This window comes from Mycteria americana, chromosome 1 (genome assembly GCF_035582795.1).
Source record: "Mycteria americana isolate JAX WOST 10 ecotype Jacksonville Zoo and Gardens chromosome 1, USCA_MyAme_1.0, whole genome shotgun sequence".
NCBI classification, from domain to species: Eukaryota; Metazoa; Chordata; class Aves; order Ciconiiformes; family Ciconiidae; genus Mycteria; species Mycteria americana.
The window spans coordinates 151,943,805-151,970,721 of record NC_134365.1 but is presented as its reverse complement, the minus strand read 5'-3'; the positions used below and the strand labels follow the sequence as shown (position 1 = coordinate 151,970,721).

The following is a 26,917-nucleotide window of genomic DNA, read 5'->3' as shown; positions in this document are numbered from 1 at the left end:
CTTACAAGTGCAACTTTTAAGAGGTCATAGTTTGCCTTTTCAGAATGGAAAGAATAATTTAGTTGCTTTTTCACAAAAACAAACAAACAAACAAGCAAATTAGGAGATGGGAATTGTAGAGATCTCTACAGTCCTGCGATTGGTGCTCATGCATAACCTGTGTCCATGTTGTTGATCCTGTTATCTTCCATTAGGGTTGAATCTGGCCCTGCCACTGCCTCACTGAGCTCCATGAGGCTAATTGCCAAGTGAGCTGTTCCTGAGAAGCTGGTAAAAGCGAGCTAATTCTGAGACTGTTCCTCCATGATGCACACTACTTACAATAGGAAAATTCAAAATAACTTTTAACGTGGGTTTCTACTGAAATAAAACAGCTCTTTTCATCTCAAGTGGAAGTGAGTGGAGTGAAAGGAGGATCTCAACACTTATGATTTTGGAAACATGACCGAAAACACTATCACTATGATTAACCGTAGAAGCTCCAGAACCATTGAGTGTTACATCAGTAATAACTTATTTTTAGAAATCTCAGTATATGTAAGGTACTAACAGATTTGATTTATCCTAAGAACTTCAGAATGATTTAGCATTACTTTATCCGTCGTTGGCAGTAAACACTATGTTTTATCAAGGATTGAAGAACTACTTTGAAAATACTTCTCAGTATATTGTATGTAAGCATCAAAACAATTTATAAAAATTTCAAAAGTTATTTGAAAATACAGACATGCAGTATCTAAGAAATCTTGTTTAAGTAAATTTAAGAATTTGACTTTGGAGACCAAATCAAGGATACTCCAGTTTAAATTTGTTGTTCATTGCTTCCTTGCTTTTCAACATCAAACAGATATGTCAAAACATATCACTGTGATTTTAAGGAAGAATCAGATCAGAAAGATGCTGCCATAACATAATTCCTTCCGTCTCTTTAGCAAATGTATTTATGACAGGATTTACTGGTTTTTGGATCATCAAATTCCCTAGTAAACACTGAGTATATACTGATGGAAGTGAAGCAAACACTGGATACTGATGTGATCTATCACTCACTAGCATAGTATCTGTGTACTAAAATCACAGCTTTCTATGTGTTATTTGTCTGTCTCCTCATGGCTATAAATGAACAGAAACAGGATTCTAAAGATAGAGGTCTCTAAGGTGGGTAATTCAGTGAACAATTAAAAACATTGAAAAAAAATTTTCTTTCTGACATGGAAGTGAGAGAAAGGGTGGGGTTGTGAAGGCATCAACTTGATTGTGAAGTCACCAACTCTGAATGACACCATCCCTGAAGGAAACAAACATGTATGAAAGCTTTTCTTAAAATGTTAATTTAAAAAAAAAAATCAATATGCTTATCAGAGATAAGAAACTTACCTACGGATCCACAGCTTTTAATATACTGATTATAGCAGGTAACTTTTTCTAAATTAATAATTTAGTGCAGGGAATAATATAGTACTAAATAAAATCCATGTTGGTCTACCTTAAAATTTAATAAGCTTGCTTCATAAAAGTAAGGATTCTATGGGATGCTCCTTCAAACTACAAATAATGTATGCTGGCACACCATGTAATCTCAATGGTAACATGTTTGTTTACTATTCCCTTTTAGTAGAAAATCCCCAAATGCAAACAAATTTCTGACACTATCCAGTTCATGTAAATGCAAAATCTTGCTAGAGTGTCATCTTCCAGAATGCTCTAGTATTTAATCCACTCTGCCAGTTTAGTCATTTTTATGGAAATGCATCATAGCTGGTTTTCACAGCATCACTAAACTATATTTTACTTTGAATCTTAAATATCATTGAGTAAATATATTAAAAGGAATGCCTTGTACTTGATAATTGAGCAATCAAAAATGGAATAAATGGTGTGTCCAGCTAGGCATATTATTTCTTTGTTTTCTAATCCTTTTGTTGTGCTTCATTTTGTAAGTCCTCCGTACGGCTGAATAGAAAATGTTATCAATAAAGGCAAGCCATTAATCCACCCATGACAAAAATTAAGATATATTTGTCCTTTAAGGCTGACTGCCTCTGTTCTGTTCAGCTATGGAGGTCAATAACCTGTAAGTGTTTAATGAATATTGCTATAATGTTACTTTCATTATTGAATTAGAGATGGCTTTGAAGAAGACATAATGGTTTGATCTGTTTTGTTTTATATTTATTAAACTTTAGAAAATGTATGAGTTATATTTCTTCAGTTAATATTTTGAAAGAACATGAATATTTACATAAGATTTACATAAGAAAAAACATTTAAAATTAATAATAAATAATAATCTTTCTGTGTATTAATGAAGACATTTTTACTTTTGTGAATCCTAGCAAATCTGAAATAGATTTATTACTGTAGACTATTTCACAGTCCTGGGATTAAATTATTACCGTGTAATTTTATATAAATATTTTATATATTCATTATTTAATGTTAGTTAGTCTTTATTATCAGCAGATTAAGAAAATGGAAGAGCCAATTAAAATCACAGAGATGTCACTGGTAACAGAACAAGAAAAGTTCAAATTTAAGGTCCATTCAGAAAATGAACTTAAACCCAGATGTAGATGATCTGTTCTTCAAAGCACTTAATGAAAGCTCAGAAAGGCATAAAACAAGCTGCATCCAATTCTAGCAAATGTGCAGTGAATAAGTCTGAGAACAGGTTTACCTCTAGCCATAACACTTTTACAGTGGTCTAAAGAAACTACCCTCATTAGCACTTCTCTAAATCTACCAGGCAACATATGGAAGAATTTTTCTCACCCTCAAATAGCCACTCAAATTGTACTGAGAGACCAAATGGTGGTCTCTGAAATTATCCTAGATATTTACACTGCTACATATTTTGCAAGTTCTAGCAAAGAAGAAAAAGGACTTACCCTTTCTTCTGCCTCCATAAGTATATGGATTTGGTAAGAATAAGTTACATAGTAGTATTGATAGCAGTTTCTTATAGGAAATCTGACTACAGAGGAGTTTTCTACAGAAGATCTGACATGTTCCAGTTTTCCTAGCAAAGCAGACAAGAAACCAAACTTCTTAGAAACATCAGTTGTACAATCCAACGCTATGAGAAGCCTTCTCGTCTGCTGAAAGTGAATAATTCTTAAACTAGCCATTAGATAATAACTTAATTGCATGATGAGGACATACAGAAATCTAAATTATATTTTAAAACCTCCTGTACTGTCATTAGTTCATGAGCAAGACTGCTTAGAGCAGGCAGCATCACAGTACAGGGCACTGAACAGATATATAAAAGAAGATACTTTGTGGATTATATTTATTTTTAAACTAAGTATGTACAGTCCTCACTTCTTTTGTGTTTTGCAAAATCTTGCAATTCTGCTTTGTTTTATCTGTTTCCTTTATTCTCCAGCAGTGTATCAGATACAGGTTAGCGTAACTCATGGAACAACACAGAGGTATCTGTGTTGAAGCTATTATGGTCTTAGGCAGCTCAGCAGTCATTCCTGTTATTTTACTTATATGACAATTTCATGGTTATGTTTGTGTTTAATAGGTTTTTTCCTTGAATTAAAGTTGAGCATGTGCAAATGTTATTCTCCAACATAAGTCAAACTATCCTGAGATAAATACACCTCGTAAATAACAGACAGACATGCTTCAACTAATGTTAGATTAGAAATACAAATAAGTAAGCAAATTAAATCCCAGGGGAAAAAAAACAAAACAAAAAACAACACCACCAGGAACAATAAAATTAAAATTATTCTTCTAGTGGTCAGAAAGAGGTTATATATACTAATACATCATACCTACCCTCCAAAACTTTCAACAGAGAAGGAACAGAAAGGACAAAAGGAGTGCAAGGTCTCAGATACTGTTATCGATACTTCAACATTTTCACAACAACTCTCCTGTTGACGACTAGATGTGTTTAATTTAAGTTAGAAAAAAATATAGATGCATATGTATTTCAGAAATGTTGCCAAACTGCTAACAAAATTAATGTGAAGTTCAAATTTGTGTGCTTGTGTGTGAAAGGACAATAATTGCAAGCCAGTTTCTCAGCACTGTGACAGGTCACCAATCTACTCTGTACAGAGCTGTCTTTTAGAAATTGCTGTTTTATTTAGTAGAATGTTTTCTAGCTGTTATGGTTGCAAAGAAAATATTTGTGATGTGAAAAGGGTATTAAATGGAGCAGTGTCCTATTTCCAGACATAATGCCAAGTGAGATCCATTCATCAAAGAAGGCTATTAACCTTTATACCTAGAGCCTCACTTGTCAATATCCTTAACTTTCATTCCAATGATCATTTTATCAGAAAAATCTGATTCTTTTAGTCCCTCATTCCAGACTGCCAATCACATCTGCTTAAACATCTAGCTTTCTTGATGGCCTTCTTTATGCTATATGTTGTAAACATAATGATCTTAAATATAGGAAACTGTGGAAGAGTATAATTTAAACTGAACAGAATAATAAGATAAATAACACTGCTTCTATTTTTGCTTGATACTGATATTACTATTTACATTGCTATGAATCACTTTCATATATGATTAGTCAAAATCTTCTATTCTTCAGTTAATGGATTCTGCCAAAGAATTTCTACTCTGTCATTTCATAATGCCATACAACTCAAAATCTTCCACCCACATATAAGTCCAGGTCCCTACAGCTTACAAATAGAAATGTGGTTTATATCTAAACATGCAACCAACTTCTACTGTGTGAAAACAGTGTTATTCTTTCTTAATGTGTCTAGTCACATCTTTTACTGTCATATTTCTTCAGTGCCTGGGCTTGTTTTCTCTTTAGATACAAGTTTCTCAGTAATTCCAATCTTCTTTCTGACATACTTTATTCAGTCCTACGACTCCTTAACCTTTCGCAGTTCATGGGATTGAATTCTATTTGCCCTAACTTAAAAAAAGGGATTTAGCTCCAGACTCAAACATCTAAATTTAGTTGTCTATGGATAGACTGGTTTCCTGTTTTAGTCCCTGGAAAGCTGGATCTCAATTTGATTGATCATGCCTATATTTCTAAAGCCATTTCAAATACCCTGTGGTATCCAAGAGTTTGCATGGTAGATACGATTCAGGACCTAGGTACATAACACAATGATATGAAAACTGGTGATCTTCTGCAGTTGATTCTCTTCTGCTGCATGCCAGGAAGGATATGCAAGAGCATCTCAAATAGCACTCACGTTCAGGTGACTGAAATAGGTACCTGTTTGAGTTAAGCATTGGAGTCAGAAAGCAATTCAACTGAATGAAATTAGATATCTGCTACAAGAGGAGATAAAAGCTCTTTAGGTCCTGCTGGCTGTATAGACCACCTCTCCACTGACTACAGTGGATGCTTAAGACACCTAGGGCACATAAGCACAGCTACACTGTGCATAGATATATGCAAGCTGAATCTCACCTATGCGGTTCCTTTTTTCTTCTGCAGGCTGTTCTCCCAGTGCCATTCTCCTGATGTTTTTTTTTACATACCCCTTTCCTCCCCGACAAATAATCTTTTAGATCTATCTTTTCTCACATTCATTTATCATAAGCCTAAATACTGATTTTCTTTTGTCTCCATCTGTTTTCCTTCCCTCCTAGTTTTCTGTCGTTTGTACCTTTCCCACAAAAATTGTCATAGGTGTGATCTTCTATTTGCTCTAAGTTAAATGTTTGCAATGTAGATACCAACTCTAGAGATCCAGCTTTGCCTCCCTTTATAGTTAGTGTAGGAAGGCAGGTGTTTTTAAAAAGTGGTTCATTGGACTTGCTTTAAGTAGTAACTCTAAGATGATAATAATTATGCTTCCAAATGCATATTTTTTTCCATTGAATACTGTTTAGGAAAATTCTTTGTGAATACAACATAAGAGTGCAAGTTGAACGAGTTCTGGAAAGTTAAGGATTTTTCCTGTTTTATCAATATTATTTACTAATAATAATCACTAATAATAGGTGAATAATCTATTTCTAATTTAATGACAATTATCTAGTAACACATCCACCAATATTTTACTTTTATACATACAACCACAATACTTGACTTACTAACCCCATGTGTGTTTTAAAACATTAAAAAAAAAAAAAGGGAAGAAGCACTTGTGTGTTGTTTGTGTGTATTTTGCTGTTTGTTTTGGCATGCTGAAGAACAGAGGAGCCCAGGGAAAGCTCACTCATCCTTTGCAAACTTGCCACTTTGCTGCCAATATTTGATCTCCAATCTTACATCTTGTTTATTTTGTTTGTAGTGAATTATCATTATGGCATTGTGCCTTTTGAACAGACTTCATTGATATAAAAATGTGCTCTGATCTGGCCAAGTGAAAAATATGTAATATCTTCTAACAATGATTCCAGTGAGAGTTCTTTCAGGACCCTTTTTAAAAATAATGAGATGGTCATAACACCAAACCAATGAATATTCAGCAGTGTGGCCATTGTCAGTCCAAAATAGCCTGCAAGTTAATAAGAATGAAAAACAGTTCTTGATCAGCTTTTGATTGTTATTTTTGAAGTGATCCAAGCAACTCACGTACAAGACCAGACTTGTAATTTGCTTACTGGACTACAAGTGGGCATACGTCTCTTGTGGCAAATCCCAGCTAACGTAGTGAGTAGTTTTAACAGTGTAGGAAGCATAGAAAGTCACACAAATTGTGTGCAGAAGAAAGAGATTACAAAACCACATTAAAAACAGGGAAATTGTTCAACACAATTAGTAAGATGTATCAGTAATTCCTCTTTACCCATACATAATGTACAGTTGAGAATTCAACAGGCAGTTTGAAAAAAAAATGCTCCAAATCTCTTTTAGTTTTTTTGAATATACATTGCAAATTGTAGTGATATATTATCCTATTTCCACAATACACAGTAAGCATATGTCATGGAATTTATTAATTTAGTTTTTAATTCAATGTAATAAATCAATATTATTTCAGGTTCTATTACTTTAAGGAGACCTTTCAAGAGGTTTGAGTCTGATGCAAACTGTCCACGATTCAGGCTGATCGTCACATGCCCTGGTTAAAGTGCAACCAGGGAACTCTAGTGATATGTAATCCGGAAGCATCCCTCAGATTAAGGAAAGGAAATGTCTTTTTTTTCTTTCCCCCTTAGTTACCTCATGCTCCAGACTTTCTTGTCTCATCTCCTTGGTAATGCACAATGGAGCAGGGAGGTTATGGCAGGTGCTGTCAAGACTATCACTCCAATCCCAAAAAAGGATGATGATACAGTCCATACCATACCTAAGGATAGAGATGAAGGTGACAATTCAGTCTGATCCTAAGTACTTTGGAGAGAGCTTGCATCTAATTGTCACAGCCTGGTTACAGACAGCTGTAATGATGTTGAGGAAAATACAAAAAAAAAAAGCCATTCCTAAGAAAAAAGCACACTTATTTAGAATTACCTTTACATGCACCTCTATGCAATTTGTGATTAGGCATCACTGATGTACAGATAAATTATGTATTTATAAGGATAGCAGGAAGGTCTGATTCTAGTAGCTTAATAGAAAATAAACTGCATTAATTTAAATTTATGCTTGAGGATTTAGGACAATATTTGTCTGTCAGCAATTACTGATACTTGTATGAGGAACAAATAATTTCACATTTACTGCCTGTGAGATCGGGGGGGGGGGGGTGTACGTGTGTTCTTCTGAACCATCTGGCACCAGCTGACCTCGAAGGGATGACCAGTTAAGCCAGGTAGTAGAGTGGCTGAGCCAGGTATATGAACCCCCGGGGGCCGATACTGTGCAACATCTTAATGACCAAGATGATGACCCAGAGTGCACCCTCAGCAAGTCTGCAGATGATACAAAACTGGGAGGAGTGGTTCATACACCAGACAGCTGTGCTGCCATTCAGAGTGACCTCAACAGGGTGGAGAAATTGGCTGACAGAAACCTCATGAAGTTCAACAAAGGAAAATGGCCGGTCTTGCCTCTGCGGAGGAATAACCCCAGGCACCAGTACCTGCTGGGGACTGACTGGTTGGAAAGCAGCTCTGCAGAAAAAAACCAACAGCGTGCCATTGTGGCAAAGAAGCCCAACTGCCTTCTGGGCTGCGTTAGGAAGAGCATTGCCTGAAGGTTGAGGGAATTGACCCTTTCTCTCTGCTCAGCCCTGGTGGGACACATCTGGAGTGCTGGGTCCAGGTCTGGGCTTTGCACTACAAGAGAGACATGGACATACTCGAGCCAGTCCAGCAAAATGCTAAGAAGATGATTAAGGGACTGGAGACTCTCTCCCTGAGAGAGCTGGGACTGTGCAGCCTGGAGAAGAGAAGGCTCAGGGGAATTTTATCCATGTGTAAAAATACCTGATGGGGGAGTAAAGACAATGGAGCCAGGCTCTTCTCAGTGACGCTCAGTGACAGGACAAGGGGCAATGGGCACAAACTGAAATTGAGGAAATTCCACCTAAACATAAGGAAAAACTTTTTTACCATGAGGACGGTTAAAGACTGGAACAGATTCGTCAACAAAGTTGTGGAGTTTTCGTCCTTGGAGATATTCTAAACCCAACAACACAGCCCTGAGTGACCTGCTGTAGCTGTCTCTGCTTAAGCAGGGCTTGGACTAGACAATCTCCAGAGGTGCCTTCCAGTCGCAGCCATTCTTTGATTCTGCAATGATACTGACATTGAGTTTAATGATAAAACTGGTATATCTTTTAACACTCGCTATTATTGTCCTATCCACAAAGAAAAAGAAAGAAATATAGAAAGCAACATACAATGTATTTTTTGATCTGAAATATAGGGGTTCCCTTCTGAAATTTTGATGTGAAAACTTCCAGTCAGTGCAAAGGGAAACTTGTTTGGGAGTTTTCTTAAATGATGACTGTAACAAAAAATCATTGTAATGGGTCTGATTGGGATGGAATTAGTTTTCTTCACAGTAGCCTGTATGGTGCTGTGCTTTATTTTTGTGATTAGAAACAATCACAGGAGTTTGGGAGGGGACAGAGCCAGGACAGCTGACCCCAAATGACCAAATATATTCCATACCATATAACGTCATGCTCAGCAATAAAATGGTGGTGGTGATGGTGGGAGTTTTTTCTAAAGCAGCCTTTTCTTGGAGACTGGCTAAACATTACTCATATGGTGGGAGGTGGAGAGTGATTGCCTTTGCATGACTTGGATTGGGTTTTTTGTTTGGGTTTTTTTTTTTTACACTCCCCTCTCTTCACTTATTAAGCTGTCTTTATCTCAAGCCACAAGTTTTTCTTGATTTTGCCTTCCAGTTGCCTGCTAGGGGAAAGTGAGAGGGCAACTGGGTGGGCGCTTACCTGCAGGCTGGGTGAACCCACCACAATCATTTAGATCATTTAAATCAAATACAGATATGAACTCACATAGTAATAAAACAAGAATCGAGGCTAAAAGCAACCATTGTAAACATGTTAGCATTTGAAATTCTGCTATGTTAAGCAAAGAGAGAAATACCATAGAGGTTGCATGACACATGGAGCTGTATTTTGTAGCTGCTAGAGTAAGATTAGTGATATAAATGACTCTCAATCATCCAGATTATTTAGATATCATTCACAAAATTGCAACAGTTCCAGACTTGTGCTGTTTGAATATCTTATGATAGTATTCTGTTTAATTGACTGCACACAACCTAAAAGCGGCAAGTTTGCAAAATTGCTTTTCATTTCACTTTACATTTGTGCCTGAGAGACCACAGAGCCATGAACAAAAGGGCAGTGAACATAGCTTGAGGAAAATTGCAGGAGACAGTCCTACTTCTGCTATCATCCGAGTTTCACTGGTACTGCCTAACACTCATGGGGGAAACAAATACAGGCATGGAACTTGCATATTAGCATGAGTAGCCTACTTGTTAGGTAGGACTGATTTGTTCCTTTTGGTCCTCTCAAGCCTGCGCTCCTTGCATGCCCTTAAATCACCTATTCCCTGAATGGATGTGCGGCTTGGCTATGTGCTCATTTGTTTGTCTTCACCTGGTGCCTGAGGCCAAAGGACTGAGTTGCATTATTCAATTACAGCCAATTGCAAGTGAGAAGCATGGCATATGGGTCCATCAGCTCAGGACAAAGCTGGTTTTGCAAAGTGGGTTTCAGATCAAGTATCTTACTGCAGAATTTTCGCTGTTTGAACTTTGTAGATACTCTGTTTTAAAAGTCACATTAAGAATATTTGAATATAAGAATATTCATTCATGCAAAGTATATTGCTATTGTATATAGGCCAGATACCACTGCAAAATACCCTGTTTTATTGAAAGGCTGGACCTCATGCCAGCTTTCTAGGCACTGCTAGAAATGAAGACAAAGGTCTCATTTTCAGAAATGACAGAACTATTCCAACCAGATGCAGCTGGAACAGGATTGATTTCCCAGAGGCTACTTTAGCATCCAGTAGTTGAAATTCAACACACACTTTTGAAAATTTGGGCTAGAAGATACTAACCCCATTTGTCCTTGTTTTTATATTTGGAACTATCACTGAGTAACATGTATCTAGACTGGTGGGCTGGGTGTAGGACTGCTTCTTTATCGATACTGGTACTGTTCCCTAATCCAATAGCAAAAGGCACATGTGCATCAGTTCCTGCATACTACCCTGAATGTACTAAGTTTTCACCACCCTGAATGCTAGTTTGTGTTCAGCTCAGGATTTATCAAGCATTAGGTACTTTGCTTAGAATGAGCATTCAGAGATTAATTTTCCCATTAAAATTAATTTAATATAAACACTTTGTAGCATTTGAATAAATTCATTGCTTTTTTTAACTCTTCTGCCTAACTAACTAGACTACATGAGACAATTTAAGAAAAGCTATTGCACAAGAGGGCAAATCCACCCATAGGACTTAATTTCTTTTTAGGCACTTGTTAGTCACAAGACATTTTTAGATACTTATGCAGCTCTTACTGGTCAATTTGAAAAATTCAGGACCAAAGAGCTTTTTCTTGGCAAATAGTGAAGTTTTATATTTCACCCTTATAGTCACTCCTACTGTGCTTCCCTCAGTGGTAATTCTGAAATAGTTCTGAACTAGTAAAATAAACCTTTAAAAAGTTTCAAGCAGATTTTCTTGATTTAAAAATGATGATTTATGATTATGCGAACTAGGTTTAATATGCATTAGGAATTCAAATGCTGTTGCAATAATTTTTTAGTAAAAGCTGCTTTTTAGAACTACCTTTGCACATTCTCTCCACAAGCAATAATTCTTCATCTATAGAGTAATTTATTTCTTCTGGTTTTAATATGTTACAGATGAATGGTTGTATGTCTTTCCTGTTAGAGCATTACAAGACAGGCCACTTTTGCATTAGGCTGGTACTACAACAGATACCTGTGGTGCTCTTCATGGTTCATGTGGTACTAATTTAAATGGGAAGTTGCACATATTTCATTGAAACACTTGGTAAAGCCAGCTTTCACAGAAGGGTGCAAATGATGGACTGTTCTCTGTGTGCAGCTGAACTGCTCTAAATGTGTCAGTGAGGGTTATGGATCATTTCATTCACCCATCAGCTCTGGTCCGCTGTGTGTACAAATCACAGTATAGTGTCATCCAACAGAACATTCCTGACAATACTAGAACATTTATAGTACTGCCATTTTTAATAGGAGTTCTGCAACCCTGTTTAAATAGTATTACTTCTTTAACTCTTTAAACTCTGAATTTGAAGTCATTTTTGGTTTCCCTCTCTGTTAGTTGTGGTGTGCCCAGTTTGGACTCTTTTCTCATTTTTCTTGGCGTCATAGCTACTGGGAGAGGAAATAAGAGACACTCAAGGTTAAAGGTAAGTTGCAGCTAGGACCTACATTCGAGAAACTTTCTGTCTCCATAAATGGTATGTTATTTTCTGTTTTTTCCTTAGCAGTGATCTTTGGATAATTCAATATCCCCTGAGCATACAGTCCCTTTAAATATCAAACAGACCACCTTCATTCTCTGTCAAGAATCGATTGAATTGATGATGAATGTTACATGACTAGTGAACCCTTTGTCTTTTCATTGTCAGGAGGAAAAATATTTTTGGCAGTTGCAGTATAGTATTTTCCCATTACCTAGACTTTACAGCTGAAAAAAGAAAGAAACTTGCTGAAATTTAAAGGAAACTTTGTCAGTGGCTTCGTGTCATGGATGGGAGAATCTGCAGCAAGAAATCTAGTATAATTATGATTATTATAAAAGCAAAGGCATGTTTTGCATTTAGGGAGTGGCCAACTGTTTTAGACCTTACTTCTTTTGTGTGACTTCTGTGTTAGAAATGATCCCTCCCAATCCTGCATGATAGACTAACAGAACTTGCACATAGAAATGCTACTGACCAGACATACAAGTATACACATTTAGGCTTCCCTTTAATCTGTAATGCCCATTCAAAATCAAGGGTTGCAAGTATTCATTTTTTCCTGAAGAACTGGTGACTTATCTAGGTGCAAGGAGATGTTCACTTTGGTGAAATTAAGGTAGTTTACTCATGATATTGAAATTACAATCTCTTAGTAAACTGAAACCTACAGTCACTGGAGATTGACAGGCTCCTAACTCAGACTTTCATGTTTCTCCGTAGACTATAGGAAGACTCATCAACTACGCTGGGCACCGAAACTAGGTGTTTAAACTTACATGATGCGAATATCTCCTAGTTGGCCAGTTATGGATTTAGAGGTCTGTATTTAAGAAATATGGTTTGAAATGTTTTAGTATAAATCTTGACAGCTGGTAACTTCCCAAATCAGTTTACCATGTCATAGCCCTTCAGAGAGTGGCTAATTTTGGACCCATGTTACTTCACTTGAACATACCTCATTTCTGAGTTTATAGCAGGCGCTGTCATTCTGCATATCTCCTAGATACATGGGGAGTGCTCTGAAAGCAGCACTCTTAAACAAAACAAAACTGAAACCAGCAATAATTTTTTAATTGAACAACATGGGATTTTTCTTGAACATGACTAAGCCTGCAAATCCATCCTGGCTGAAGTTAATAACACTAGAAAAATTTCTAACACCATTTTCATCACTTGAAAGTAAAGATCCTGGATCATCACTGGCAACCACTGTCCATGTAAGGACATTAGCCATTGAATATGGGTTACTTATTCCCTTCTAGCTGTGGTAGAGAGTAGTCCCCTATGGACAACAATAACAACTAAGTCAACATTTGCATTATTTTTACTGCTCATCCTGTGTACATACATTACCAGCACACCCACAAATAGAACCATGAGGTCTCATGGAATCTTTTATTATTATTTTCAATTTATCACTGCTAAACTTTCACTTAGCCCCTTCACAGAAACAGAATCTTTTCAGTGCTTTTAGGTACCAGATTAGAGGCAGTTTGGGGGGCCACTCTCAACAGACACATAGTGACTTCTTTCTTCTCTCTTGTGGGATGCAATGGCAGCTCAAGAGGCTAATGAAATAGGAAGAGGTGGGCCAAAAAATGTAACTCCTTTTTTGGTTGTGGGATTATGTTGCTACTGATGATCATGCAGATTCCAGAATATCTTCAAACATAATTTTTCCTGTAGTAAAATCTACTTACTACTCTGTTCTCAGATTTCATGTCAGGTTAAGGGCCAAGTTCTGCAAGGTTCAAGCAAAAATCCTCACATAATTTTTAAATTAGATATAATTAGTATGCATTTTATTTGACTTCGGTGTATGGTATAATTACTCCTTGCATGCTCTTAATCCAGCTATAGCTCTTGCTTCTGAGCTTTTGATTTTTCTATATATTTAAAGTTAGTTAAACATTAATTTGCTAAATATATTTCAAAAATTCCACACTGTAAAAAAAGAAAGTTATTAAGTTTGCTGTACAGATAGTTCTGAATTTAGTCTTCCTCTTATGTATATGATAGAAAGTTTTCTCTTCTTGCACTGACTTCAGTGAGAGCAGTGTGAATCGCTATTTTTGCCATGTAAATTAATGAAACTCCATCAGTGGTATCAGTAAGCCTGTCAACATAAAATAACTAAAGAATTTGACCATCTTTATGTCTTTTGGCCCTGTGAGATTATTACTCAGGGTTTTTTTTATCTTTGTTGGCAACATGTCTCCTCTTAGAGCTAGAGGGCAAGGGTCCACTCTTGGCTTTTGCAGATATGCATGCTGTGTTACGGAGACATTCCAGCTTCTCTGTAAATAAACCCTAACAATACCATTCATCCCCCCATAAGTGAAAAGAAAAGCCATTATACTTTCGAACTTCTGAAATTAAACTTGACAGACAATGGTGATATGCTCTGAATATATGATTGAAATTATTTGCGAGATTAAAAACTGTAAATTACTCAATTTCACACCATGTGTAAATAATGTTTCCTTCTGCCCCTTCATTCAAGACTGTATGTTTGGGAACAGTCACTTTTTCTTTTAAAAAAAATCCATTTGTTAAAAATGAGACATGATTTCTTGCCAGGGAAGCTGACAGAGAAAAAAAAATATGGTGATGGAGAAGATTCTTTTCATCTGCTTCTGAATGATCACCGTGTGATGCTGCTTCCTAAATTCCCTAGCTAAAAGCCAGCCTCACTACAGAAAAATTACTTGTATCCATTTCCCAAATTGAGTAATGGCAAGCAGAGATTCTTGGAATATGTCTACACCCCACAATGAAAGGCTGTTAGACGTACTCTAGTGCACTCTGAGCAAGCTGGTAAGTCTGTACAGCGAGGATATAAGCATGTGACGCAGAAGCTATAAAGCCACATTAAAGTAGTGTAGCCTAACAGACAGGACTAATAAGCCCATACGCAGTGCCTCCTGCTCCAGAGATAACCCACTCCCAAATTGTTTGGGTACCTCAGTGTGGGACTTCTCACACACACAGTCTTGTCAAATACCACACAGGAATTTTATTCTCTTCCCTGGTTTCTGCAAGGGGAGGCTTATGGCTTCATCTTTAGACTTTAGATCACTATAGCTGGGTATTTGAAAGGTTGTACAGAGATGGGGCAAATCAAGAAAAGCATGAAAGAAAATTTTGCTGAAAGGGGAAGTTCAGCATGGCTCGCTGGTGCTTCTGCTTCTAAGTAGCAGTCTTTTTCATGGGGAGCTCCTATTTAGGAGGCTTGCAGGCTGATGATAACTATGATTTTTCCTAAACCGGCTTTTTTGTCTGTTTTCTTCTACTCAGTGTGAACCCATGTACTGTGCCCAATTAATTGACCTATATAAATCTGCAGAGAAACATGACTGCCAGCGACACATGATTGTAAGAAATTCGACATTATCTTGAATATGTTGTAGTGATTATTTGACAAAGCATCGGTAATGCAGGTTGTGTTTGACAAAAACAATAATGACGAAAAATGTGATTAAAACTTTAAGAACCAGGCCACATTTCACAAATACTGATTGCTTAATTACCACTTACCCATTGACCAACACGTTTCTAACAACGAACATTTGTTTTCAAGTGAACATGGAAAGTTCCAAATTGATTAGCAAAACATTAAATGAGTTTTCCTTTTCCTGTTTTACAAGTGTTCATTTTTGAGCCCAAGTACATCGTATTCCTACATCTCACACGGTTATGCAATGTGCAGGTTAGAATTAGTGGAATTCCTAAGCCATGAGAGAATTGCAAACTCTTTTCCCATTGAGATTCCACAAAGGAAGTGAACTTGGAAACTAATGTGGTTTTGGGGGAAAACCTGAATAGAGGCCTTAGTGGCGTTCAGTTTTCAGGAGTTGGCATGTTGTTCAGTTTTGTCCAATTATCAATAAATAAGAGGGATTAGCTGCTGGTAATGGTGCAGTGGACAAAAGATGCAGGTCACATGCAGTGAATTCAGAAAAGTGAGAGTGTACTTAGGAAAAAAAGCTTTTCTAAATTAGCAATAAAAAGAGATGATTAGGTTAACTGTTTAGTTTCTAAAGTAGATAAATCCTGATGATATGAATTCACTGCTGAATTATACCCTGAGTGATATGTCAAGGTTCATCTAACTTTCATCTTCTTACTACAAAATAATCATTTAGCTCTTCATCTAACTTGCTGCACAAAAAGCTGAGCCTTTGGAAACCGATGAATATGACCTTGAGAACTGAAACCAAAAGAGGTGACAAACAGAAGAGAAGTGAAACTTCAGCTGGTTAAAATGTAGATTAATTATTTTAGAAGTTTAAATGTCACTCGTCTATTCGCCTGAAATTTGTCCTGAAAGGAAGAGTAAAAATGCTCGAGTCTTTAAGTACAGAATGTGAGCTTTAACGGAAAGTGTTCGGTACAGAAGGTATGTTGATTTATGTTATGAACCGTTCCCTAGCTTTTCTATTCCCTCTTTCAGTATCAATTTAAGCAGTGTAGTAATCAAAGTTAATTAAGAAAAGTTTGGTATTTAGAGTTTAGAGATGCAGATGCTTTGAGACTGATATTTTACTCTGTCCAGAAATCTGAGAAATGGTAGATCAAGAGTGATTCATACTCACAGATTAATTTGGAGACTCCGAGCTGGGGATGGAAAAGCACCTCCTACTGTGTACATAGAGTCTAGTTATCCAATAAATCTTTGCCACACTAGTTCTCCAAGTGAAGAGCAGAGAAGGACACAGTAAGACATATAAGTGCTCAGCAACAGAAATTTTAGCCAGTGGAACATTATCAAAAATCTGACATTACACTTTATACCATTAACTGATAAAGCCTATTGGACAACACATTCCCTATAGAACATTGTACACGAGTAGTTTCTATCCAATTCACTATATGTATGAATGAATAATTTGTGGGAGGAGTGAGAAGAGACATTATAGTATTTGCAATATATTTTCATTTTAAAATGCCAAGTTTTCTGCAAGCTGCCCTGCTGGACAGTCTCAGTTTCTCTTCAGTACATGGAAATTGATATTTCAAGTTAGTTTAAAGCCCTAGATAACATGACAGGCACAGAAATGTCCACTGGTAGTTCTGTTGTTAAAAATAACCGGCTTAGTCAGCTGCCTCTTAAACATCCTTTCATCACACTTGTGCTGAGGGTGCCAGAAATGGAGATACCTCTGTCTGCTTTGTCTATTAGTTTTTGTCAACAAGCAGGAAAAGAAGGAAAAAAATACATGGCTAGGCAGCTTGCTCCATGAAGAAAATAAGCCCCCAGCATCCTGTAGATATTCTTTACATGCCTTCTGTGTTCCCAGTGTAAACATTCAAAGTTTGAGGGCGTAGAGCAGATGAATGGCTGGGGGTACTAAAGCACTGCTCCCTCGTTTCTTCCCATGGAGCTGACCGGAGCCCCTGCCATTTAGGGGCCATGCTGCTGAACTTCCAGGAGTTTACCACTTTCCCAATCAGCTACCATATGGTAATAAACCCAATGCACATAACAAAGGATGTTGTTCATTTTTGATTAGAGGAGGTTGGAGACACATATTCCATTTTATGAACTAAAATACCTGCTGCAGTTGGCTTGTGGATTGTACTTTTCTCAGGTATATGGCCTGGAAAATGGCTGATCTGTGCCAAGTAAGTGATGTTTATCAACTTGCAGCTTTTTATGAACGCAGGGGAGAAAAATGTGTATAACAGGATTATAAAGACTTGAATCAAATCCAGACAAACTGTTCTTGTTTTCTAATCTGCAAACACGTAAATACTGCTATAGCTCTGAAAGTAGGAAAAAAGTGTAACTTTCCAAATAAAATTCTATTAAAGTCTGCAAAGTTAATTAATGTAATAAATATGCCTGTGCTATATTAAGCGACAAACCTAACACTATTATCTCTTTCTATTTTCTTCCTGGGTAACTCAGTACATCAGTAGTCTAAGGCCTTGAACTATATACAGTGCACTCACTTAACTATCACCACCCAAAGCCAAGTATTTCAGCAATACACAACAGCGAGTTATAAACAAAAAGTGATTATGATTATATTTAGTAAAGTTTGGAGCCAGGATTTTCTATTGCAGTTTTATGGCACAAGGTAGTATACATGCCTTATCAAGAGGCTATAATTGCTGGAAGTGGCATACCATGTTTGTTTTACGAGACTATTATTGTTTAATAAAGGTGGCAATAGATGATACGACTGAAAAGAGTTAATGACACACATAGTTGAGAACTAAATCCTCTATAAAGTCTGCGTAACGTCTTGTGATGTCAACTAATCTTGTTACTTCTTAGTCATGCTCCACTGGATTGTAGAGATAACTAACTGATTCACTAACTTGGGGAGCGTAGATCCTTGGGCTATCTTAAAATAGTGATATTCCATGAATTAAGTATCCCATGTATTTTGGAGAGGAAAAAACATCCTACTTAAAATATGGGTTCAGGATGGGTAAATTACTTTTTGTCTGAGTTTCAACAATTCAAAGACCTGTTGCTTTTCTCACCTTCCCCTCTCCTTATAAGCAGATCCATTTTTTATAAAGAATCATGCTTGAGTCTGCAGCCAAGTCATAAAGATCAGCCTTCCTTTTGCTTCACCTTTTAAGGAGTTGAAATACAGCACATCATATTTGCTAGTGGGTTTTGGTGCTTTCGTTAGCTGAACAACATCAGCTAATGGTCCACTCTGTGATGGATTCTCATTGTGCAACATTTTCTCCCACCAAGCCAGTAGGACTCTGCTGAGAATAGTGTAGTGCTCGTTACAAGTAAAGGCATCCAGATCTGGGGTTGCCACCAAAACCCCTCGCTCACTGGCTGATGGTGTCACTGGGAGGCTGTCTCTGCGACCACACACAGAAACGAGGGAAAGGGAAGGCAGCGCCAGTCCACAAACTCCCATCCCTTAGGAGGGTTCAGAGCATAGTTTGGTGACATACAAGTACAAAACAGAAAAGACAACAGAGAGCTGAAGTGTCTATGAAAGGTGTTTACATTTCAGTTAATGTTTGTATCCCAATTGACTGAGGAATTCAGTCATATCAAACCCAAACTTTGTTTCCAGTGGCTCCTAAAGTCTCAATAAATGATTAAGTTCTGAAGTCAGTTTCCTCTATCCAAGTTTCCCAAATATTATCCTCACTAATGGGATGCACTTCATGCAATAGTTTGATTACTCACTTTCTGTTATTCCCCATTCCCAAATGTGTTACATCTGACCCATACTTTCACTAGGCTTGCTGTTCCAAATTTCACAACATTGATTTTTTTTAATTTCATTCTGACCGACATCACGGAACAGCACTGAAATGTGGTTCAATACTCATTACATAAGATATCTAGTACATTGACAATATTTTAGTGATTTCGTGATAGAGACACCAATAATCTGTGACTAGATTTTACCCTGTTCTTGACAGGGAATGCTGGACTGTACGCCTAAATGGAAGACAGTCCATTGCTTGGCCTTAGCTACTGCCAGCTCTCTCTGCGTGGGGAGCAAAGGAATATAAATCTAATTTCTTCCTCTTTATTGTTGCTATTGTTGCATTTGAGAAGTTATTAAAGTTTTGCCTGGGCTCCCCTGTCCTTTTTTTTTTACTACACTGGTTGGCACTCCAGTACCAGTGGCTAGATTTTACCGTGTTAAGAAATATTAGTGGTCTACATATGCAAGTAGTGGAAGACACTTCCACACTTAATTCTCCACAACAGTCTTGGCAAGAAGTAGTTATGTTTTATCTTTCCTATAACTAGACTTTGTTTTTTGATTTCTACATTTCCATTTACTTCTGAAATCTTCTGTAAGAGCTGGGTTATACGAAAGGCAAAAATAGGGTCTCTGGTTCAAAAAGTGTATGAAAGAAAAAACAAGCAGAGAAAACATATAAAACAAAAAAGCAAGGTAACAGAGACACACTTGTGTTTGGTTGCACGTGCAACACTGTGATACGGATATGCTTTTCTGCTCATTTCTTTAAACAGGGACAAGACAAATTCTTTTAGGCCAAATTCTCTCTCATACACAGAAGACAATAACACCTGAGTATATGAGTGGTCTAATGGAACAGTTAACCTATTTCTGAGGTAGTACATTAATTGACGTAAGTAGAAGTGCAGAATTTAGTGCTCTGGACTTTCATTTATTGCTCATTATTCTTTTTCCCTTATAACTGTTTTGTCTGTGTTTATGAATATGTACATGCATTGTCTGACATTCTGCTGTATATTATCTAACCTCTGTCTTACTGCAATGTAAGGTGTAAAGAGCCAAGCTTAGAGAGTGTAAACAACCAACTCAACCAAAGTTTGTTCTCCCAGGGCTAAAGCAAAAAATTATAGGGATAAAATCAGAAATAATTTTCCAAGGAGTTTTTTAATTAAAAAGAACGTAAAATTGCTTTTTAAAAATTAAATTCGAAGTTCAAATTTTTGAGTTTTCATTAAAGCTGTTCCAATAAAAACAATTAGGCATTTAAGGTGCCTGAACAGCAGCCTATGACCACACTGCATTTCATGCATCACCTCACACATCACCGGTCCCCAAACCCTTGCATCACCTTTAGCAAACTTCCACCATGTGCATTTCATTTGTAGCAGAAAAACATCCCCTAATCCTACCACACTGCATCTGTATGAGAGATTTGCAGGGTGTGGATAAGCATGTTGTGATTGCTGATACTTGTGAGGCTGGAGGAGAGTAAAGAAGAGCAGAAGGCTTCAGAGGCCTTTAGGTGGGAGAACAGCATGTTGTCCCCTCTTCAGTTAGTTAATCAAGAAAACATAGAGAACTGGTTCTGTGTGACTGTAGGCCAGCTGTAAGTCACTCCTGCAGCAGTAGGGGCTGCATAGAGCCACCACTGATGCACGTGCACACAAGACAAAAGACCAAAATGAAGTGAAAGTGTCAACAAAGTTGAACAAAGGTTCAGCTCTGAAAATGCTCACTTCACTCTTGCATATGCATATAGGGCACTTCCTCAGCAACCCAATTAAAACCTACAGGTGTAAATAGCCAGAATGGTAAAGCTTTCTGCATAGAAAAGACTTCATGGCACAGTTTCTGAGCAACTGATGGTACAAATAGGAGCCCTGCCAGATAAAGAGGCTTAGGTGTCAGATAGCTTCCTACAAAGTGGGCACAACTCCCTGGCAAGATGCAACTCTTCCCAAGCTCAAGGTGTGGAACAGGGTGATGGAAGTGCCTGATGAGTTGGTGCTCTGTACTGAGAAGAGACCTTCAGCTCTGCAACCACACCAGATGTTGTACCACTATCCTCAAGGACATGAGAACAGTATTCTTTTTTGTACTAGTAATGTCCTTCCACCCACAGAGCCATGTTTCAGTTCACTGGCCACCTTGTACATGTCTCCTGGACTACCTTCTCTCCCAGAGAAGGTAATCCTGGGAGCAGAGCTCCCAGGAGCTCCTGGCTCTGGGAGCTCCCAGAGCTCCCGGGAGCTCTGCACACGTAGCTCCTGGCCTTTTTGTTGAAGAGCTCCTCCAGGCTGTAGAAAGGGGTGGAGGACGTGAGTAGTGGTGCATGGTCCAGGCCACACTGCCTAGCAGGGTATGTGCTGCTGGATACAGGCACTTCAGGCAGGGACCTTCACAGGTATGAGCTCTCCAGACTTCATGTGCATGTACCCTACAGCACACTAACAAGCTATAGGTTTTCCCTTATTGTCCCAACTGGGACAGGTTAATTGCAGCCCAGAGGTTCAACAATGTGAGCAATCAGGGAAAGCTTTAAAGTACAGTTGGTTTATTAGGCATGGGCTGTGAGCCGTGGGGTTTAGTTGGTGTCATATGTACACTTAGAGGCCTAAAGATTCTTCGATGTAAGGGATGCAGGTGTGTATGTGTCTGAGAGATGAATCAAGTTTAAATGTACACTTCCTTACCCTTTTCTTTCCAATCTTTTCCCGAGTTCCCCCTCTTCTGATCCACTGATACGTGAACACGTATATGTATACTGACATATATGTGTATATTTATATATAAATATATTAATATATGTATGTATATGTGAACTTGGGCTTCCCCTTCTGTCACCCTTGAATGAACAATTTATGGGTAAGTTATATCCCTGCACTTAAAATCTCTGAACTTCACCCAGATGAGCATGGATAAAAGGATGACCAACTATATCAATTGGTCTGAGACTCCTGTTCTTGCTAAATAGATATTAAAGCAAAATCAAGATTCAATATTCCAACCTGAGTGGTTTCAACTGAAAAACGATCCTAATGCTGGAAGTCTAAATAATACAAAAACCCTTCAGAAAGGCCCATTGTTGTAAAATGGATCTGCACCTGTGGGAAACATCAAAGTCAGCATGTCTTTTCCTTTGAACTGTATTCTCTTTTATCCTCCATTTTTCTTCTGTATGTTTATATATAAAAATCCAATATTATTAATGCTTTGGCATCTTTCCACCAATATTATGAATTAATCCAAGTTAGAGCAATAGCTTCATGAAATATTCTTTGGCAATATTACTGCAAGCAGAGGGTATTTATTTACCTGTTCCTTTCCAAAAGCATGATGGCAGAATTTTCAAATATTTCCAGCAGAAGTCTGCTTCCACTGAAGTCACTATTGCTTCAGAAATTCAGATAAATTCTGATTGCGTCTGAAAATCACGCATAAAAGTTTCTGTTAGTGGAACTTTCTCTTACATTGTCTTAGGACTGAGCAAGGAATAAATAGGTACTATAAAAAGTGAATTCAGAAGTTTTTCTTGTTCTGGGAATAATTATGAGTGGAGAAAGGCTGGGTCACATGCACGGTACAAATACATTCAGTGATGTCCATTCCCTGTAGTGTTTGCCCAATAGATTGCTCATAAATATTAACTTTTGTTCAGCTGTTTTCTCCATGTTAGTGGTACCATTTTAGGGAATATTCATACAATAAAGGCCACATTTTTACAATCTAGCAAGAAAATGATGCTCAGGCTTCCCAATATTAACATCCTTAAAATGAAGCTAAATATGCATTCCATATCCATAATCCCATTAATTAAACAGTATTGTTGAAATGTTCCTTTTCAAAGAGTCTAAGAAAGTAATTGCGTCAACTTTAAGCTAAATTATTCACAAAAAACAGCAATGTATCCTGAAGGGTGACTATTCCTCTCAAGAAATCCATCAAAAACCCATGTACATATTTTTTTTCTTGCAAGCACATGTAAACTGATAAAAATAGGAACTAAATATTCAAAAGAAGATAAAATTGAAGCAATAATTGCCCATAATGAATAAAAAGAATACAATCTATGAAATCAGTAATACCAAAAGCAGCTAGGAATAACATTAACAATATCAAATGTATGAATTTTGAACACGCTGTCAGAGCTCGTCTGCCACCTTCACATACCACAGTCTTAGCAGGGTTGCTGCAAGAAGCTTACAGTTTAAAAAATCCATAAAACGGTCTGCATAGTAATATTAAGAATGGGAGTCAGGCAAAAAAAGGTTGTATGACAGTTTCCCCTTGTTCTCTTGTTTTGCAAATCTCTTTTCCCTTGATAAGGAGTATTTTGGACGTGCCAATTTAGAATAACCTTTGTAAGTCATTCTGTTGGGAAGTCACACTTTTGTTCAATGTTTGGTTGTGAGCAATCAGTCCAGATCTTGCAGGGATTAATGAGTGGAAACATACAGAGCATGCAGAGCAGTCTGTCATCACAAACAGAACCTTTAACTCTGAGAGCCTGGAGAAAATGGTATCCTTTTTCATAGGATACAACATACTCTATACTATATTCATTTTATATCTCTCTGCTAGAGGATGATGTGCAGCAGGAGCTCACACATCCTGCACACCCCTCTTAAGGGTTTTAATGCACATCTTTAGGACCCTTGTGAGACAGCATATGACATGACAGTGGCACCTCTATTGTTACCACAAGCCCGACAGTGGTCACAAGGGAACATCTCCTTCGTGATGGCCTGTGAAACACGAATGTTTTGTCCATACTAGTTAAGAGAATAACGAGTACTCCCTGTGCTATGCAGCTAAGTTGGAAGTATTGGAAGATCCTTCTTACTCTTACTTTCATTTATTTCCTGACTCCACCCCTTCCGTGGGTATTATAGACAAAATCACTCATGAAGACACAGCCTGTAAGGGTGATACCTCTAATAAACTCTTAATGATACTTCCTCTGCACTTTCTGCAAAACCAAAACATTATAAATACAGAAATTCCTCGCATCTAGAGCTACTTGTGCTGGCTTTATTCTCCTCTTCTGAGATTTAAACAGCCTCAGTTTGTGGTTCTGAGATGTCTAATTACAGATACATCTCATTACTTCTTGACTGGCAACACTTTCTTCAGCTGAATCCAAAAATGTTGACCAGAAAAGCTTCACTCCTCTAGCAGACTGAATACTGCTCACTCATTTGAATGCTTTCACCTGGGGCTCCTGAGTGTGTAAGTATAGTATCCAGTCACGAGCTATCAAATTACCTGTATTTTGCAGAAGAGGATGAAAGGCATTTATGATATGTGCTTTATGCACTTACGTGTGTATGACTGCACATTTTTGTTGACTAGAGCCATGAGTTTCTACTTTGTTGCTATCCTTCTGTAATATCTACTGCACTGCTGCCCCTCCGTGCAGAGCTCTCTGATATAAATTGTCTTTTTACTTTTAGCTTTACTGACGTGTGTTCACTTATTTTATGTATAGTTTGTGATAGTACATATACACATGTATGAAGTAAATAGGTACACTTGAAAGGAGTTTAAACAATAAAATCCAAACTACATGAATTAATCTGCATATAGTGAAATCAGGCAACAATTCAAACTGAAAAGAAGCTGACCATAGAAATCTTTGTGAAATGCACTTTTTTTTTTTCCTCAGGAAGATGTGAAAAAGAAGATATACATTTATGGGAATGTTCCTTAGCAAGGGTAAAAATATAAGAAGGGGAAAAAAGAAGGATCAGTGATTCATTAAAAACTATTTTTCTTTTTCATGAAATACGAAAAGAGAAAGTGAAAGAAAACACAGTAAAATCTCATTTACTCTGAAGAAGCATGGACTTGTCAAGGATATTATCATCAGGATTTGAATTTTCTTCCACAGTTAACTGGATTTCTTTTTGGCTGAAAAGGAATTTCAAAGCATCATTAAAATAAAACACCATCTTAAAAAAAAAAAGAAAGATTAACCTTAATTCTTTCAGAATGATTGTGAGCATTAGAAAACACATTTGGAGGGCAAGGTCAGCAGCTTCCTTGTTTATTTTGGATAATCTAAAGGAGGAAAGAGTAAAATAGGTACACATCATTATGCTTTAATACTTATGGATTATTATTATTTCATTTTCTCATTCTTAAAGAATTCTAACTGTAAGAATATCTTTAACTAGGAGTAAATACTATGGAAGATTATGAGACAGATACATATTTTTCACATTTCAAGCAGATTGCAAAGATTCAGGAAGTTTTGTTTAGTGTTCATTTTTAATGTTTGACTTAATTCTGAAATAACATCACCCTTTATCAAATCCCAGAAAACTATCGCTAGAAATGGTGAGAAGGGCAGAACAGAAAGATGATTTTGTGGATAATCTCCCAAAATACAAAATATGATGGCTTTCCCAATGAAATCTTCCTCCAGATTCTGGAGATAGTCATGGTAAGGACAGCTGAGTAGGACAATATTTCCCCAACAAGACAAATTTCCAACAGCTGGAACTGGTTTATCTCAGTATTGAGGAACTTATGCGAACTGATGAACTGGGGAAAAAAATGTGGTTAGGTGAAGTACCATGTATAATTCCAGTAATTTCAAAGCATTCATTTAGGTTTTGATTGTTTATAAACAGTTCTTTTTCAGCACAGTCTCTAATGGAAGATCATTTTGAACCAGAGCCGAACTCAGAAGTTTTTATTAAAAATATCTAAATGGGATATTTGACCACTTAAAAAGTCTTCACTTACAAGTCTTTTGAATCAGAAGGTTATTTGAAAATGCCTTTCTTGCACACAGCTTCATTTTAAACAAATTGACATTTTCTAGTCAAAAAATATTAGTTAGATTGTTTTGTATGCAGAACTTCTTTAAGTCAAGAAATAAAAATTACTTCAGATGCTGCAGAATTTGTTTCAACCTTATTTCTTGAAGAGATCATGATGGGATATCCACTTCCAGTGGTCACAAGGAATACTACAGCAAGACTTACTTATCTTTCATTCATATCAAAGGGTTGTGTTGCTGACCTGAAAGCAGGACTCTTTGATGACATCAATACAGGACTCATCTTCGCAATTGTATGACCTCCATTGTTGATAGCAACGGTTGCTACTGTTACCTGTAAGAACCTACAACTCAGTCTGATGAGCTAATCACACCGATTAATAGCAAACAGTCCCTCACCTTGAGCTTGGACTCAGCACTTGGTTAGATGTTAGGACAGCATAGCAGAATGAAAGCTTTCTTCAAAAGGACTCTTTTTTGAAGATGCTGGACACTGCCACAGACGTTAGGTCACTTAAGCAAACATCCTAGGGTCTCCAACAGCAATGTCAGGGCACATAACAGTCCCAGCACCTTTAGTCTTTTCTCTCTATAATGTTGCTGTTATGGATACTGCATCCACAACACCTCAGAACAACAGTTAGATCAGGAATAAGACATGACTGCAGCAGATGCTGCACAACTGGAGAGAAAAAGATGTTTTCTGTCTTGTAAAATGTTGGAGCGGAATTTTGTTAATCCCACTGAGAAGTACCTTCCTTTGAGTAACTGCTCTGACTAGAAAATGTGTGAAGTACTACCAGTTCAAGATTATCTGGGCAATGATCTAAAATTAGATGCGTATATGTATGTGTATATATATTTAGAAGAGTACAGGGATCTTGTCAAGTCATGCAGAGAGAAAATTAGAAAGGCAAAAGCCCAGCTAGAACTCAATCTGGCCACTGTTGTAAGAGATAATAAAAAATGTTTTTACAAATACATTAATAACAAAAAGAGAGCCAAGGAGAATCTCCCTCCTTTATTGGATACAGGGGGGGAACATTGCCACCAAGGATGACGAAAAGGCTGCAGTACTT

General features: G+C 37.3%; 1 long non-coding RNA gene across 1 annotated transcript in view; it reads right to left on the bottom strand.

The window, feature by feature from the left end:
- Positions 1 to 7,189: 7,189 nt before the first annotated feature.
- The window catches only part of LOC142404931 (uncharacterized), a 65,902-nt gene continuing 46,174 nt past the window's right edge, over positions 7,190 to 26,917 (bottom strand). Inside the window, exons 2-3 of the long non-coding RNA XR_012773999.1 lie at positions 24,882 to 24,961; positions 7,190 to 7,244 (exon numbers count right to left, since the gene is read on the bottom strand). This is a non-coding gene — a long non-coding RNA (uncharacterized LOC142404931). The remainder of the gene's footprint in view (positions 7,245 to 24,881; positions 24,962 to 26,917) is intronic.